The sequence below is a fragment of the Anomaloglossus baeobatrachus genome, chromosome 1 (assembly GCF_048569485.1).
Source record: "Anomaloglossus baeobatrachus isolate aAnoBae1 chromosome 1, aAnoBae1.hap1, whole genome shotgun sequence".
Lineage (NCBI taxonomy): Eukaryota > Metazoa > Chordata > Amphibia > Anura > Aromobatidae > Anomaloglossus > Anomaloglossus baeobatrachus.
In genome coordinates, this window is record NC_134353.1 from 581,269,127 (window position 1) to 581,286,948 (window position 17,822).

General features: G+C 45.4%; 1 protein-coding gene across 2 annotated transcripts in view; it reads right to left on the reverse strand.

Moving 5' to 3' along the window:
- Positions 1 to 17,822, reverse strand: part of KANK1 (KN motif and ankyrin repeat domains 1) — a 301,259-nt gene that overhangs the window by 140,087 nt on the left and 143,350 nt on the right. The window contains exon 1 of one of the 2 annotated variants that reach the window (XM_075317714.1): positions 12,733 to 12,969. The exons of the other annotated variant lie outside the window; for it this stretch is intronic. The gene's annotated coding sequence lies outside the window, so the exon portion shown is untranslated. Of the gene's footprint in view, positions 1 to 12,732; positions 12,970 to 17,822 lie in introns of those variants that run through there. 2 annotated transcript variants of the gene reach the window in all.

The window sequence follows — 17,822 nt, forward strand, 5'->3', positions numbered from 1 at the left end:
GTGAAAAATGTTCAAAATCAGTGATCCAAAGGGTGTGTAAAAAAAAAAAAAATTATATTATATATATATATATATATATATATATATATATATAGTACCAATAAAAATTTCACTTTGTCCTGGAAAGAATGCGGCCCCCCCAAATTATCTTTTTTCCTGTGTGCGGCCCATACACCCAGGACAGTTTGAGACCCCCTGACATAGGGCATAGAATGCCCTATGCTAGTTTGAGTGAAGCCTTATCAGAACAATTTCCTGCAGCAGCTAATCCCCAGAGTTAAAAAGAGCAGAGGTGATGAGCTGACCCCTTCACTGCCATCATCTGTACTCCAAACGATTATCATATCAATGCAGTTAAAGTCAGGCAACTAGATTGGGGAAAAAGCAGTGTTGCTATAGTGACTTGCATGTTATAATTTTTTATTTTATTTTATAGGAATGGGGGGAAAAAACAAAGTGAATTGCAAAGTTTTATAACTTTCTATGCTGGACAAAAAAAATAAACAAATAAAAAAAATAAACATTTAGTTACTTTTTAAGAAAGAAACAAATGTTCTCAAGAATCCATGTCCTCTAAGGAGGTATTTGACTTAAACGTCACTGACGTAACCATGAAGTGCTTATGACTTGGACTAGATTTTCCTGAATTTAGCAATGAACAGACCTGAGCAATTAGCAAGTTCCCTTTTATCAACAGAGGAAAACTGAAAACTTTGAGAATTCCCACAATTGTTTTCTGGATCAGACTTGATTTTCTAAATTTCACAAGAATCTGGTTTGGACATTGAGTCTTCTCTTCTGCCAGGAGAGGGCAGAACACCCTCAATAAAACAGATGGGTAAAACAATGAATTACCAGCAGAAAAGATGTAAAGCTTAAATCTCATAGTTATATAATCCGTAATCTCCGCCCTGCAGCAAAAAGCGTCAGTGATGCAGAACGCCATCCTAAATAATAACAATCGCAGAGATAATACAATTACAGACTAATTGGTTACTTCATCTCATGTCATAGGGTCTGTCTAGGCAGGACTACATCAACACAAGCACTCACGTGGGTGTACGGTACGCTTAGAGACAGTAAGATGTGGGAAGACTGGTGCACACACCCTAGATTGTGTAAAATGTGGATTTGCTCCACAATGGCAATTTAAGACTTGTATATTGTACGCTACACTTAGTTGAGTAATGCGTTCTCTAAAGAATGCCGATACTAATTGACAGTTGGTATGATCTTGCTGTGAAACGCTTTAGGCCTCGTACACAGGACTGGATTATCGATATATCTGGACCCTAAAGGCCGCTTTATATGCTGCGATATCGTGACCGATATCGCTAGTGTGTGTACCCGCCCTCATCGGTTGTGCGCACAACATTGCGCGGACCCGTCACACTACTTACCTGCCTAGCGACGTTGTTGTGACCGGCGAACTGCCTCCTTTCTAAGGGGGCGGTTCGTTCAGCGTCACAGCAGCGACACCGAACCGCCGCCCAATAGAAGCGGAGGGGCGGAGATGAGCGGCCGGAACATCCCGCCCACCTCCTTCCTTTCTCATTGCAGGCGGCCACCGGTAGGGTGAGGTTCCTCGTTCCTGTGGTGTCACACATAGCGATGTGTGCTGCCACAGGAGCGACGAACTACTTCGTACACCAAGCAGCAGCGATATTCGAGATTAGGCGGGCATGTCACCAATGAGCTATTTTGACCGTTTTGCAACGATTCAAAATCACTCAAAGGTGTCACACGCAAAGACATCGCTAAAGCGACCAGATGTGCGTCACAAATTTCGTGAAATTTACGCTACTTTTGTGGCTCTCCAATTTTACATAGAGGCATACAGAGACTTTTATACAAAGCATGCCTACAGGTCCATAATACCAAACTTACACCTGGCCTTTATTCCATACACTGCATGTGTATATGGCACAGAATTGTCACAGAACCGTAGCAACAGGTTACAACACTCAGACATTAGGTACTACCTGACATTAAATCGGTAGATAAAACCCATGGTTTCATGGTGTAGAAAATATGAGGAGTAAGCCACTGCTAAATGTTTCACTCATTTGAATGGGTGAAAGATGCTTAAAGAATTGACTTGCTCCATCTTGGCAAAAACTCAGCAGGGCTCAAAATACAATGGGAAAATAGAAAAAGTGTGCAGGAGACGTCAGAAAGCGCATTCATTTTGCTGATACTGTAAAATGCTGCATAGTAAAATACGCAACAAAAATGCCACATGTGATAATACCCCAAGGATACATTCACGTATCTGAGTGTTATCATCCAAGAGATATGGAATTATTTGTTTTTCTGGCGTCCCTTGCTTCAGTTTCTTTTTTCCACCGATGGAGATGAAAAAGTTCAGCCATTGTATCCAATGATTCTTGGCAAAGGATCAGTTAAAAAAAGGATGAAACTACAATTGACCTCTTAAAGGGAATCTGCCAGCAGTTTTCACTATATAAGCAGAAGCCAGCACGATGTAAGGGTTAAGACAGAAAGTTCAGGCATGCCTGTGTTGTCACAGTCCGATCTTTAGTTTATTTGTTACCTTTATTTTAGCAGTCAGACCCTTATTGCTGTGGCTAGATGGCTCCTGCCATGTTGTCTGACACGTCCCCCCTGTGATTGTACATTGACTGTGAGTGATCAATCTTTATTGAGAGCCCGGTGTGGGCGGGACGGCCCTTTGGACTCTGCTACATTACTAAAGCTAAAAATTCACATTGTCTCAGAACCGCTGCATAACCGTTGCCTACATTATGATACTCTCAGATGAGGTAGCAAACATCTGCAGAAATATTACCTTAAAGTACATCTGCAAAGTTTAGTTTGTTTTGTACAGAGTATCATCTGCAAAATGGTGAGAATAGGACATGCTTTTATTTTTATGTACAGGTGACACAGATCCCTTCTTATGTGTGTATAGATCACAAACTATGAGTCAGTGTGTGGTTCTAGGGAAAAAAAATGGACAGAACTAAGATGTGTCACACAGATGTGCGAGTGTAGGTAGCTTCATACACATTAGATCCCACTAAAGGGCCATTTTCATGCTGCGACATCGCTAATGATATATCGTCGGGGTCACTGTGTTTGTGACGCACATCCGGCGTCGTTAGCGACGTCGCAGCGTGTAACACGTATGAGCGACCTTAAACAATCGCAAAAGAGGCAAAAATCGTTGGTATGCGAGACGTCGTTCACTTACCAAAAATGTTGCCTATTCAGTAGCAAGGTTGTTCCTGCAGCAGCACACATCGCTATGTGTGACACCGCAGGAACGAGGAACAACCTTGTACCTGCAGCCGCCCGCAATGAGGAAGGAAGCAGGTGGGCGGGATGTTCGTCCCGCTCATCTCCGCCCCTCTGCTTCTATAGGACGGCTGCCGTGTGACGCCGCTGTGACGCACCACGTACCGCCCCCTTAGAAAGGAGGCGGTTCACCGGTCACAGCAATGTCGCAGGGAAGGTAAGTCCATGTGACGGGTATAAACGATGTTGTGCGCCACGGGCAGCAATATGCCCGTGATGCACAACAGACGGGGGCGGGTACGCTCACTAGCGATATCGCAGCGTGTAAAATACCCTTGACTCTAGTCTAATGTATGAGTATATGGCCCCCTACATGGAAAATAAACATGACTGCAGGATAAGACTAACCATTTGTGTTACTTTTAGTGGGTCAGTCAAGTGGTAGAAAATACTTATTCCAGACAATGCGCAAAGTTACTCAATTTTGCATATGTAAACATTCTGGAACACAAACTTGCTAAAAATATGCATAGTCCAGAGAACAGAACTGCAAAGGGGTTGTCAGATGGATATCAAGTAGCTGGAGAGGTCAGGTAGAAATGATTGCTATTAGAGGTGGAGCAGCATGTGATATGAAAGGAAATCTGTCAGCAGGTAGTTTCTATGTAATCTGAAAGGACCATGAGGTGTGGACAGAGACCCCAATTCCAACAACGAATCACAATTTACTTGGTGTAGCAGTTATGACAGTAACAGTTTTCCCTGCTGCATATCTTATCAAACAGCAGCTCCTGATGTAGGAGAATAAGCCACTTCAAATTAGAGAAATTAGCATTCAGAGGCTAAAATATAACTTTTAATCTATCAAGGCTGTCCTATGTGAGTCTGGGTGTAGGACCTCTTACCTCGATCGCTGCCATAGTAACCCTGGGTCGTCACCATAGCGAGGAGACCGCAGCGCACTGAACCCTGATCGTGGGTACATGCAGCTGCAGTCTCCTACGTTCTCATGCGGATGAGACCGCAGCCCCGCAGGTCGTGGGCACATACTCTAAGTGGTACTTTGCACACTACGACATCGCAAGCCGATGCTTGCGATGCAGAGCACGATATACCTGCTGCGACGGGGGCGGGGACTATCTTGTGATAGCTGCCGTAGCGAACATTAGTGCTATGGCAGCTTCACATGCACTTACCTGCCCTGCGACGTCGCTCTGGCCGGCGAACCGCCTCCTTCCTAAGGGGGCGGGTAGTGCGGCGTCACAGCGACATCACACGGCAGGCTTCCAATAGAAGCGGAGGGGCGGAGATGAGCGGGGCGTAAACATGCCACCCACCTCCCTCCTTCCACATAGCTGGCGTGAGCCGCGGTGACGCAGGTAAGCTGCTGTTCCTCGCTCCTGCGGCTTCTCACACAGCGATGTGTGCTGCCGCAGGAACGAGGAACAACATCGTACCGTCGCTGCAGCAAAATTATGAAAATCTCGGACACTACACCGATGATACGATTTACGACGCTTTTGTGCTCGTTAATCGTATCAAAAAGGATTTACACACTACGATATCAACAGCGACGCCGGATGTGTATCACTTTCGATTTGACCCCACCGACATCGCAGCTGCGATGTCGTAGTGTGCAAAGTACCCCTAAGAGTTCAGATGGTAGACATACATTGGAATTTAGGCTATGTGCCCACGTGGCATTTTTTTTTGTGTGTGTTTTTTCTTCCTTTTTTTAAAGCAATAAAAGGAAAAAGCATCCCAGTAAAATCTATGAGAATCCTGACTTGCTGTGCACATGCTGCTTCTTTTTCCTTGCAGATTTTGTTGCTGGAAAAAGAAGCAGCATGTTAATTGTTTCAGCATTTAATTTTCTACATTTCTATAATGCCCTGCAATGCTTTATCACAAAATGGGATCGTAGCTCAGCACTTCACCTCACCTCACACACCATACAGCATGGTGCGTGAGGCTCTTCAAAGCTCAGTAACCCGGGGTCATCATGGTGATACCCAGGGTTACTATTGCAGAGAATGGGTCCCTGTAATTGCATTCCAGTGACCTGATAGCCAGAGAGAAGTAATTAATCCCTCTCCCTGCCTTCCGAATGCTGCGATCGCATTGATCACAGCATTCAGGGGGTTAAATTTCCAGGGGCCATGCAAGCACCGGTCCAAGCTGAGAGAGCTGGGTCCCAGCTGTGACATCAACCGGAGACCTGGCAGCGATCACAGGGGTACGACACCTGAACCCCCACGTTCGCCATGACTTAAAAAAAAAAGAAAAAAAAAAAAGCACAAAAAGCATGGAAAACGCATATGAAAATATGCGCAAACGCAATAAAAAAAATACACTTTGTTTCTGGTGCGTTTTTCCTGCCAAAACATGCTTTTGTTAAGTGCAGAACAGGAGCACACAAAAAGCAACATGGGTACATAGCCTTAAATTAATAAGTTATTACACGTGACGCATGTAGCTATTTGTCAACAATGCTGCCTCCATTGCTGCAATCTACAGAAGTCTCCAGGAGCACGATAAGCAAATGTGTGGAGAATGTGTTAACGCAGCACATTGTGAAAGTCAAAGATCTGCCTTTACAACAACAAGAGCATCAAGAAAAAGCACAAGTGAAGAGGTCTACATTTTAAAATGAAAAAACGGTTTAGATATATAGTCATGGCCAAAAGTGGCGGCACCCTTAATTTATCCAGAAAATGTAGTTCTACCAGAAAATTATTGCAATTACGCACGTTTTGTTGTGTACGTTTATTTACTTTGTGTGTATTTGAACAACACCAAAAAAAAAAAAAAAAAGGCAAATTGGACATATGTTTAGACAAAACCTGCAAAATGGGGATGACAAAATTGATCGCACTTAATATTTGGTTGCACACCCTGTGGAATAAATAACTGAAATCACTTCCTATTACCATCAACAAGCTTCTTACACCTCCTCTCACGTGAAATTCTGGACCACTCTTGTTTTGTCAACTGCTCCAAGTCTCAGGTTTGATGGGCGCCTCGTCCCAACAGGAATTTTAAGATCTCTCCACAGGTGTTCAATGGGATTTAGATCCGCACTCATTGTTGGCTACTTCAGAACTCTTCAGCACTTTGTTTCCATCCATTTCTGGATGCTTTTTGAAGTATGTTTGGGGTCATTGTCCTGCTGGAAGATCAAGACCTAGACTGCAAACTCAGCTTTCTGACTCTGGGCACTACATTGCGACCCAAAAGCCTTTACCGTGTTTCCCCGAAAGTAAGGCCCTGTCTTACATTAATTTTACCCTCAAAAGTCCCACCCTGCCTTACTTTCGGGGGAGGCCTTACATTGGAAAAAAAAATGACAATCCTCCCCCCTGCAGCCTCCCCATTGTTTGAGATCCGGCATCCACCCCTTCCTCCCCCCTGCAGCCTCCCCATTGTTTGAGATCCGGCATCCACCCCTTCCTCCCCCCTGCAGCCTCCCCATTGTTTGAGATCCGGCATCCCACCCCTTCCTCCCCCCTGCAGCCTCCCCATTGTTTGAGATCCGGCATCCACCCCATCCTCCCCCCTGCAGCCTCCCCATACAGTGGTTCTGCCCCCCACTCTGCCACCACACACACTGACACATACGGTACCGGTACAGCCCCACACGGCACCCACACACATATCGTACCGGTACCGTACACACACACACACTGACACATACAGCCCCATACGGCACCCATACACATAACACACACACACACACACACACACTGACACATACAGCCCCATACGGCACCCATACACATAACAGACACACACACACACACACACACACACACACACACACACACACACACACACACACACACAGAGTTTCGGAACTTACCGAAATCGGAGCGAGCCTGCAGGCGGTGACGTCGCGGCTGATTTCGGCCAATCAGCTGCAGGCGGTGACGTCGCGGCTGATTTCGGCCAATCAGCTGCGAGCCGGCTGACTGGCCAATCGCAGCTCGAGCTGAGGGCCAATCAGCTGCGAGCCGGCTGACTGGCCAATCGCAGCTCGAGCTGAGGGCCAATCAGCTGCGAGCCGGCTGACTGGCCAATCGCAGCTCGAGCTGAGGGCCAATCAGCTGCGAGCCGGCTGACTGGCCAATCGCAGCTCGAGCTGATGGCCAGCAGGGAGCCTTGCGGGGGCCATTCACCGGAGGCGGACCACGGGTGGCACGAGACTGGAGAAGGCCTGGATGGATTGAGGGAACATCGGCAGCGGTAAGTTCCTGTACTTTCCCCAGGGACCCCCACCCATAGGCGGCCTTACATTCCCCGGCCCCCCCGCTACCCTGCCTTACAATCGGGGGGTGCCCTACATTGGCGGACCCCCCCGAAACCCCCACCCTGCCTTACTTTCGGGGGGGTCCTACTTTCGGGGAAACACGGTAGTAATCTTTAGATTTCATGATGCCTTACATAAAAGTCAAGGCATCCAGTACCAAGGACAGCAAAACATGTTTGAACTGCCACGCTATTTTACGGTAGGTACTGTGGTTATCTCTTTGTAGGCCTAATTCCTGTTTCGGTAAACAGTAGAATAATGTGCTTTACTAAAAAGTTCTATCTTGGTTTCATCTGTCCACAAGATGCTGCCCCAGAAGGATTTTGGCTTACTCATGTACATGTTGGCAAACTGCAGTATAGCTATTTTAGGTCGCTGTCAGCAGAAAGGTCCTCCTGGGTCTCCTGCCATGCTGTTTCATTTCATTCAAATGGCTTAATGAGGCACACAATGACACACTATGCAAAGAATGAGTTAACTTCTCCCCTTTTTATCTCCTGACTTTTTAAAGTCAGTTTGTTGGGTTTTTTTGTTTTCTATTTTTCTTTTTGCTGACCAATGGTTCACATAAATACGGTAAATTAAGGGCATTAACTACCCTGGTCAACAAAACTCACCCATTCACGAAGAAAAAAAAAAATGAAGAAAAAAAGATTGCATATGGTAACAGTTTAAGCGAAGCGTGGGAATGCATGTTCAGTTTTGTTTTATTTTGGGAGGGGATATAATAATGGATAATACACGGATTGCAAAAGCAGAAAAATGGACCAAAAATAATGGACCAGCGAACTGACAAAAAAAACGTCCTTTTTAATCATAAATGGGCAAAGGGGACACCTATGATATAGATTATTTTCCTAAAAATTAAAAAAAAAGAATGGTTTTAAAACTTTCATTCCGAAGAATCATGGGGCCCCCGTGAAGTCGAAGTATGTGCACCATGTAGAAATATTTTTTTCCCATATCAGGTCATCAAAGCCTTAAAAGAGAATCCCACCTTAATCAATTTAGGGCCCAATAGAAAATAAAAAAGGAAAACAAAACAATAAATACAGTTTTCTTGCAGCAGCACCTTTCCAGCATTGTTGGCACTGCTGTTCCCAGTAGGTCACGTAACATTGTTGGATCACGTGACTGCTACAACCAATCAGTGGCTGCGGATAGGCTGCAGCTCATCAATATTCCGTACAGAGATCCACTCTGATGAATAAAACAAATTTGTCCGCACCCCTCTTATTGGCGCGGGGAGCGTCTACTACTACTCTGATCGAGACACTGGCCATCTATGAGTCATATTTTGCCTATTTACCTCTATTTATGGCATCTGGGGACTGCTGATGGCTCCCATAACTGTTAGGTGAGTCCTTCTGTTAAGCTAAGCTACATTCTGGGCTTTATAGCAGAAATGCAATTGTAATGTATACTCCAATAATGGGGTTTATCAGAATATAGTATAAGCCATTCCTAAAGGACTAAAAATAAATAAAAAATAAACGAAAAAAACAAAAACCCAAACACACCCACTTATGAGTTAACCTTTTCCTATCCCGAGTCCCGGGGGGGAGGGAGGGTATTTAAAAATAATCCGTTACGCTCCTTTGTTCCAGGGGATATCAATATTTCATATGCATTTTACTGTCCTAAGTCCCTCCTAGGGGGCCACTGAGTGGAAAGTCCCTTTTTTAAGCATAGCAGGCAGGACTCTGCGCATAGTGATATATTTTTGGCAGCCAATGGTTGCATCTGTTCTTGACGACCTTTGACCCATCTTAGTTTCGTTTTCTTCTTGTTTTACAAGTGAAAATGGCGAAGATATAGCGAAACGAAGGTGTGTGAATCTGGACGAAGTAAGGCAGTGTGTAATCGATACTAGTGAAAGCAGTAATAGTGAGAGTGGTACGGACGATGGAAGTGAAGTTGTAGAGTCGGAACTGAGTGAATTTGAAAGCGTTTTTTCTACCAATGTCAGTGTTGAAGAGGACGACTGTACGGAGGTCGGCGCTGATGGGTGGCAACGAATGTCGTCTTCTGTTGAAGGGTTTGAAAAGATTCCGTTTTCACTACCGAACACTGGAATAAATATAACTGATGACGACCTATAATAGATTTTCAATGGGCGAAAAACACAAAATTGTATTGGATAGGAAAAAGGTTAATCAACCCTTTAGTTCAAAAATAACAGGGAGAATATTGGCAAAGTGTAAAATATCACATGTACCCCAAAATAAAAAACATCAGCTCAGAACACAACACAAGCCCTCCCAAGTCTCCAAGTACGGAAAGAAAAATACTAAACAAATAAAAGAAACGTTCAATATTTTTTCACCACACAAATCGTAGTTGAAAAGACGACCAAGAGACAAGATTGTTCTCACTAATCAAACTGACCAGGAGAACAGGCGATTTTTACTACAAAGTGAACTATATAAAAACAAAAGCCCTCAAAAAACAATAGCAGAATTACCGGAGAATATATTACAATTTCAAAGCACTCAATTTTTTTCCCGTTGTAATATATTATATTATAACTTGTCCCACGCAAAAAAGGAGCCCCATAAACGCTATGCCGTGAGGAAGAATGGAGGTTCTGGAGGAGAAACTGAAACAAGGTTGTATGCCAAAGAGTCAGCCCTCACATTCTTGGACCTCGGCATGAAAGTGATAGAAAAATTGAATCTATAGAAAAGTTAAATCTGGCCAGTCTGGGGAAAAATTATTTATTTGATAGCTCAGCAAGTGATTTGACAATTGGAAAATAACTCCTAATAAATTTTCTGTAGTAAATAAATTAACCCCAAGGCGTCAACAAATGACCGTCTTGTGCTTGTGGGGGTAAAGAAAATACCCAGGACAGGATTATTTATACCCACTGGTACTCATTCCCTGATGACCAAGGTCACAAAGTAAAACATTTAGCCTTCAGCTCTCACTGAACACCCTAAACTGTTTTTTTTCTCTCCTGAACATTTGTCAGGGAGGGCCATTACTAGTTTAGCAGAGACCAAATGCACATCAGAAGATACAGGTGTCAAAGCTACTGCCAGCACCAAAGGACTCTTGGAGGCAGACATCGCGCAAGATAACGGAGCCTGCAACATCTCTAGTGCTCCCTGGCCAGATCCTGAACCACGTGGGTCAGAGTCATCACCAGTATAGTATATGAAAAGGATCCATACTAATAGGAAGGAAAAAAATGTTATGGCCTGTTGTAAGGTGACACAGTCACTTCTTACAGATGAGCCGTGAGTCGGGGAAGCCAAGTAGTCAAAAGCTAGGTGGGTACGTCACAGAGGGGTGAGACAAAACGTAGAGAGGTAACCGTCTAGGGTCAGAATTCCAAGAAGGTAGAGGATCAAGACAAAATGGCAAGACAAATGGATGATCATGGCAAATCCAAAGTCAGGCAGCAAAGGTCAGGCTATACAAACTCAGAGCACAGAGCAAGCACTCACCACTTGAGCAGAGCTACAACTGGCAGTTTACTAAAAAGGCAGAGAACCAGCTAATTAGAGTAATTGCTCCAAAAAGGAGACACATGGAGGAAACCTCACACACCCCAGCCCTGACTGGATGGCTGAACGGTCCATAACCATACTGTCAGCTCAGAACACCCCTGCCCATGATTGGACAGCTGAACTGTCACTCACCAAATCCAGAAGACAAGTTGAGAGATTCACAGCAACAATCATGACAAATAAATGATAGCATAAAGGGTGTTCATTGCTGGACCAGTACGTAGCATGAAGAAACCAAAACATAAAACTGAGCACACCACTGTAAATGAAAAAGTTTATTTGTGATCATACAATTGCTAAAAACACCTAAAAGCACATACATATAATTACAAAAAGGACATAAAATGTCTAGAAAGGATAGCATCTACCTACAATACATTGCCTTCCCCTGATGAAGCCGCTATGAGCAGCAATACGTGTGGGGATGAGCGTCCACCTCTTATGTAGGATTCTGCATTTTGGATCCGGTTTGTGCTAGCACCTTGATGCCATTTAGTGTTTTATCACTTTATGCTGCAATGTGCTACTCTTTACCATTTTATACCCTGGCTCAGACTCATTTATGAACAACTTCCATTACAGTATGTGAGAGTCGGTGTTGGGTTATTTATTGCATTTGTCTAATATTGAATATATCAGATAGGGATAGTGTGTTTGCACTTGTACTCCGTACCGATCTGGCTGACTTGACATTGTAGGTGGATGCTATCCTTTTTGTAACTATATGTATGTGCTTTTAGGTGTTTTAAGTAATTGTATGAGAATAAACTTGTTAATTTACAGTGGTGTGCTCAGTTTTATGTTAGGCCCCTTTTTTCTGGTTTACTCACCGCATCCAGGCACACCTGAAGGAGGACTCATGACAGTACTCTTCTCTTATCTAAAAACGCATTCTCTGAAGACAAAGTATGAACAGGAAGGTCTACGTGTACAGGAGAACGTTGTCCACAGCACATAGTTCATTCATTGAATGAGGACAATAATATATACTGTCTTTACTTCTATTACTTCAGCACAATTTATTCATTGAGGATTTATCTTTTTACATATTATATGAATCCTAACATCCAAAATGTCATCAATCACTGTACTATGAAATAAAAATGTAGCATTCAGAACTTTTGAGCCTGTTGTGTATAGGCGCGAGCCATGTCATTCATCAGTGATCACATAACACCGCTGGAACATGCAGCCTATTTCCTACAGTTATACTGTCAACACTTTTCAGCTCCGGACAAATAAGAAACCGAATACAAAATCAACAGGTTTAGTGGAGCAGAGCTTGACAAGTGCACTGGTTATATGGCCCAGATTTGCACCTTGTGGAAGAATTTACTTGGGACTGCAGTATACTTTCTTCATCTTAACTTTGACATTTAGATTGGTGAAGTGCAGAGTTTTCCATTGAGCGGATTACATAGCCAGCTCTGCAATATGCTTCTAGCTAACGCTCTACAAGGAATTTTTTACTTCAGCAGATTAGCTAGGAATGTTCTGCCATAAAATCAAAAACTACCACCCACTAACAATTCTACAATATTAGCATGTAAATAAGAAGCTATACACATCATATACATACACACACCAGCTAAGTTAAAGAGTCAATATGTGCAATGCCAAACTAATCTCTCTAAAAACTAGCCAGATTCTTACCTGGACAGACCGTACTTATTTGATATGGGTAAGAAATGAAGTATTACCAGTAAGGTGCAACATGACTCCAAGTGACACCATGAATGCAGATCCCGCATACACGGCAGCAGATTTAGCTTTGCTGCTAAGTTTAGCCGAGAGGCATCCTACATCCAAAACTTGGCTGGCGTGAGGATGACAGACACCGTCAATTAAGAAGCCTGGGAAGCAATGCTTCTACCTCCAGAATGACCCTAATCGGATCTTGCAGGGAGCTAACAGGGGACGGTGCACAGGTAACTTCCTTTTTGGCTCAGGCTACAGGTTTAAGAAAACAGCTGGTGGAAATGCAGGACATTCCTGTACAGCAGCTCCTCGCCTTTGGCGGAGTGTGTGTGTGACAATCCTTCACACTCCCTAGCTGTTCATTAACTGTAGAGCAGCATGGGAGCCACAGGCAGTGATTAAGCCCCAAGCAAGCACGACACTCAGCGCATACACCTTCCTGTTCAGGAGATCACTTGTCACTGACACTTGGCTTCCTAAAACTGCTGACAACAGCAGAGCTGTCAGACATTCCCATCAATATAGCCCGGATTAAATCAGAGAATATGATTGGCAGCTACGGATGGAATAGAAGGATACGGAAACCCTTGCCGTTCTAAATCGAATAGATTCACTCCTATTACGATAGGCTATATACCAGTCATGGCGAACCTTTTACAGGCCGAGTGCCCAAACTGTAGTTCTAAACCCATTTTTTTTTTCCGAAGTGCCAACCAATCCTATTATGTAAATAATTGATTTTAACCTTACCTTTGCAGTCTTCTCTTCCCTCCAGCAGGGGGCATCACGCTCATTCGTGCTTACCACACATTGAAGCTGAGCCCTTTCCAGACACAGCAGTTGGATTGATCTTTCTGGAAATAAATTGCAGCATATTAGACAGAGATTTTAGCATGGAATGCAATCAGATGTCACCCTGTAATCCACATCTACATTTCAAAGTCTGAACATTTTGAAATCCCATAAAGACGTACGAGTTGCTCCCCTCCCCTTTCATTGTGTAGTTCTGTCCCCTTCCAGGGCCACTTCCTGGTAAACATGTCCCCCATCCTGATATATATTTCCTACATTCTGGTATATTTGTCCACATCATGGCCCCATCCTGGCAAATGTACCCCATCCTGGTAAATGTACCCCATCATTGTAAATGTATCCCATCCTGGCATGTTCCCCCATGCTGTTAAATGACCCCATCCTGCTAAATGTTCCCCATCCTGGCATTTTTCCTCATCCTGGCATGTTCATGTACCCCCATCCTGGCATGTTTCCCCCCCATCCTTTCATGTTTCCCCCCATTCTGGTAAATGTATCCCCCTTACTGGTAAATGTATCCCCCATACTGGTAAATGTACCCCCCATACTGGTAAATGTACCCCTTCCTGGCTTGTTTCCCTTCCTGCTAAATGTACCCCATCCTGGCATGATTTCCCCCATCCTTACAGTCATGTTTCCACCCATCCTTGCAGCCATGTTTCCCCCATCTTTGCAGCCATGTTTCCCCCATCTTTGCAGCCATGTTTTCCCCGTGCTCTGTTTGTATATGCCCCATGCTCCCATGTTCTCCCCGTGCTAGCTCTGTCCCCCGTGCTCCCATGTTTGCCCCGTGCTGGCTCTGTCCCCCGTGCTCCCCATGTTTCCCCCGTGCTGGCTCTGTCCCCGTGCTCCCCATGTTTCCCCCGTGCTGGCTCTGTCCCCGTGCTCCCCATGTTTCCCCCGTGCTGGCTCTGTCCCCGTGCTCCCCATGTTTCCCCCGTGCTGGCGCTGTCCCCCGTGCTTCCCCTGTTTCCCCCGTGCTGGCTCTGTCCCCGTGCTCCCCATGTTTCCCCCGTGCTGGCGCTGTCCCCCGTGCTTCCCCTGTTTCCCCCGTGCTGGCTCTGTCCCCGTGCTCCCCATGTTTCCCCCGTGCTGGCGCTGTCCCCCGTGCTCCCCATGTTTCCCCCGTGCGTTCCATGTTTCCCCCATGCTGGCTCTGTCCCCGTGCTCCCCATGTTTCCCCGTGCGCTCCATGTTTCCCCCGTGCTGGCTTTTTCCCCGTGCGCTCCATGTTTCCCCGTGCTCCCCATGTTTCCCCGTGCTGGCTCTGTCCCCCGTGCTCCCCATGTTTCCCCGTGCTCCCCATGTTTCCCCCGTGCTGGCTCTGTCCCCCGTGCTCCCCATGTTTCCCCGTGCTCCCTCTGTCCCCCGTGCTCCCCATGTTTCCCCGTGCGCTCCATGTTTCCCCCGTGCTGGCTCTGTCCCCCGTGCTGGCTCTGTCCCCCGTGCTGGCTCTGTCCCCCGTGCTCCCCATGTTTCCCCCGTGCTGGCGCTGTCCCCCGTGCTCCCCATGTTTCCCCCGTGCGTTCCATGTTTCCCCCATGCTGGCTCTGTCCCCGTGCTCCCCATGTTTCCCCCGTGCGTTCCATGTTTCCCCCATGCTGGCTCTGTCCCCGTGCTCCCCATGTTTCCCCGTGCGCTCCATGTTTCCCCCGTGCTGGCTTTTTCCCCGTGCGCTCCATGTTTCCCCGTGCTCCCCATGTTTCCCCGTGCTGGCTCTGTCCCCCGTGCTCCCCATGTTTCCCCGTGCTCCCCATGTTTCCCCCGTGCTGGCTCTGTCCCCCGTGCTCCCCATGTTTCCCCGTGCTCCCTCTGTCCCCCGTGCTCCCCATGTTTCCCCCGTGCTGGCTCTGTCCCCCGTGCTGGCTCTGTCCCCCGTGCTGGCTCTGTCCCCCGTGCTCCCCATGTTTCCCCCGTGCTGGCTCTGTCCCCCGTGCGCTGCATATTTCCCCCGTGCTCCCCATGTGTCCCCCGTGCGCTGCATGTTTCCCCCGTGCAGGCTCTGTCCCACCCCCACATCTTGGCACAGCAGCACAGAGGCTAAAAATAAAAAAAAAACTCACCTTCTGGCCCCCACTCCTTCACTGCTGCGTCCTCAGTCACTTCAGTTCCCGCGCGGCCACAAGACACCGGCGCCGCCTACTGACGCTCCTACGTCTCCTAAGCAACAGGCCTGCAGCCCAGGAGAGGAGGCGTGTCTCCTCTGCTAAACACCAGTTTGAGCTGCTGGCGCGACCACACCAGCAGATCAAACTGGCGCAGTGTGGCGACAGCGCGCGTGCCAGCACAAACGGCTCTGTGTGCCCTGTCTGGCATGCGTGCCATAGGTTCGCCATCACTGCTATATACAGTCTTTTATATATTTGTAGTAACACGTCCACACCCTCAAAAATAAATTGCAACTTTAAAAGGAGTTGTCCTTATCCAGATTTTTTATTTTTCTATTTTAGTTTTTTTCGTGTCAAATGCCACAGCATGCCCAAATGATTATAAGAAAGAACTCACGTGCCAACAACCACTATAATGCTCTCTGCCAGTCTATGAGTCTTCTCAGCTGCCAGAGGCATTAGGTGACCACTGCAGTCAGTCAATCCCTGTAGCGTTGAAGGAGTCATTGTTGTGGTCACAGATTGGCTGCATTGGTCATATACCAGCATGTGTTGGAAACACACAACTGAAATTTGATAAATCTCTTAATCCACCTCAAACTTTGGCTCATGGGAGAAGGAAAGGAAGAATCTAAATTTCTCCTTCCTGCTAGATCCACGTTTGGCTTTGACTTGTATGAGCAGGAATAGAAGGTTCTATACTTCTTCCCACTAGATCCACTTTTGCCTTTTGCTCACAGGAGCAGGAAAGGAAGGCTCTCTATACTTCTCCTTCCCACTGGATCCACTTTTGTCTTTGGCTCACAGGAGCAGGAAAGGAAGGCTCTATATACGTCTCTTTTCCGCTAGATCCACTTTTGCCTTTGGCTCACAGGAGCAGGAAAGGAAGGCTCTATATACTGCTCCTTCCTGCTAGATCCACCTTTGGCTCTTAAGAATAGGAAAGGAAGGGTCTATAAATATATTTTTAAATACTTTAGTGGATTGTTTTTCCCTCAAACACTAATGTAAATGAAACTAACTTTTGTGGTCTTTAAAAAAGAACCTTTCAAATGTGGCCACTTTTTGCCCTCATCTTATTCCCGCTGCTCAACTGAGTATTCATTTAGTTTTTTTTAAATTGACCATACAGTTTCAAGGTATAGGCCCTTTTATTAACTACACAATTCTGTTTGTATTTTTTTACCAAGGGGCCGTGGCTCACAGGAGTCTATGGGGGCATGTCTTTAAGATGCTCTGTGTGCAACAGTCCTTTGTAAAGATCATAAAAGTAAGCAAAAAAAAAAAACAAAGAAAAAAAAAAAAGAAAAAACAAATATGAAACAAATATGAAACACTAAGAGGGGCAAAAGGAAAAATAACAATCAAAAACTGGCCAGTTCTGACCTACAAGTCTTTAAAGGAAATTTTTCAGCATGTTCCCCAATAAAAATATACCTTTTTGTAGAGATATGACATATTTGCATATAGTATTTATACTAAGGCTGGAAGTGAACTGGGGGTGCGTCAATCGACTCAAACTTCTTTTTCCGGCTTTACTGACTCGCCCCCTTAAGCAGAATTTTCACACTAGGTTTCTCATGACCAAAACACTGGATCACTACAAAAATAAAGGTATTGTTTTTATTGAGGGACAAGCTCCTACTACACAACCACACTACTATGTTTATAAGTTAAAGTTATCTCTTTAAAGGGAACCAATCACCAGGATTTTCATATATAACCTAAAGCCAGTGCTATACTGACACATCAGGCTGATTCTCTACATACCTGTAGTGGTCAGCTCGGATGTTTAGGTTTTGAAATCCAAAAAAGTGACGTTTATAAAATGAGCAGCTTCTTGAGTGACAGTTGCACTGGAGCAGATCAAATATTCATAGTTATCCCCTCCCCCTGTTAGAATTAGCATACGTATTATACAAACAATTCACTTTGGCTGTGAAAGGACCTGTGTGAGGTCATACCCATGTGACCTGGTATCCAACTTTGGTGGCTGAGGCCCCGTCCCTTCTGTTCACATGCGTATGACCTCACACAGGTCCTGCTAGACAAAGTGTGCAGTTTGTATAATGCTTATGCTAATTCTAACAGGGGGAGGGGATAACTATGAATATATGATCTGCT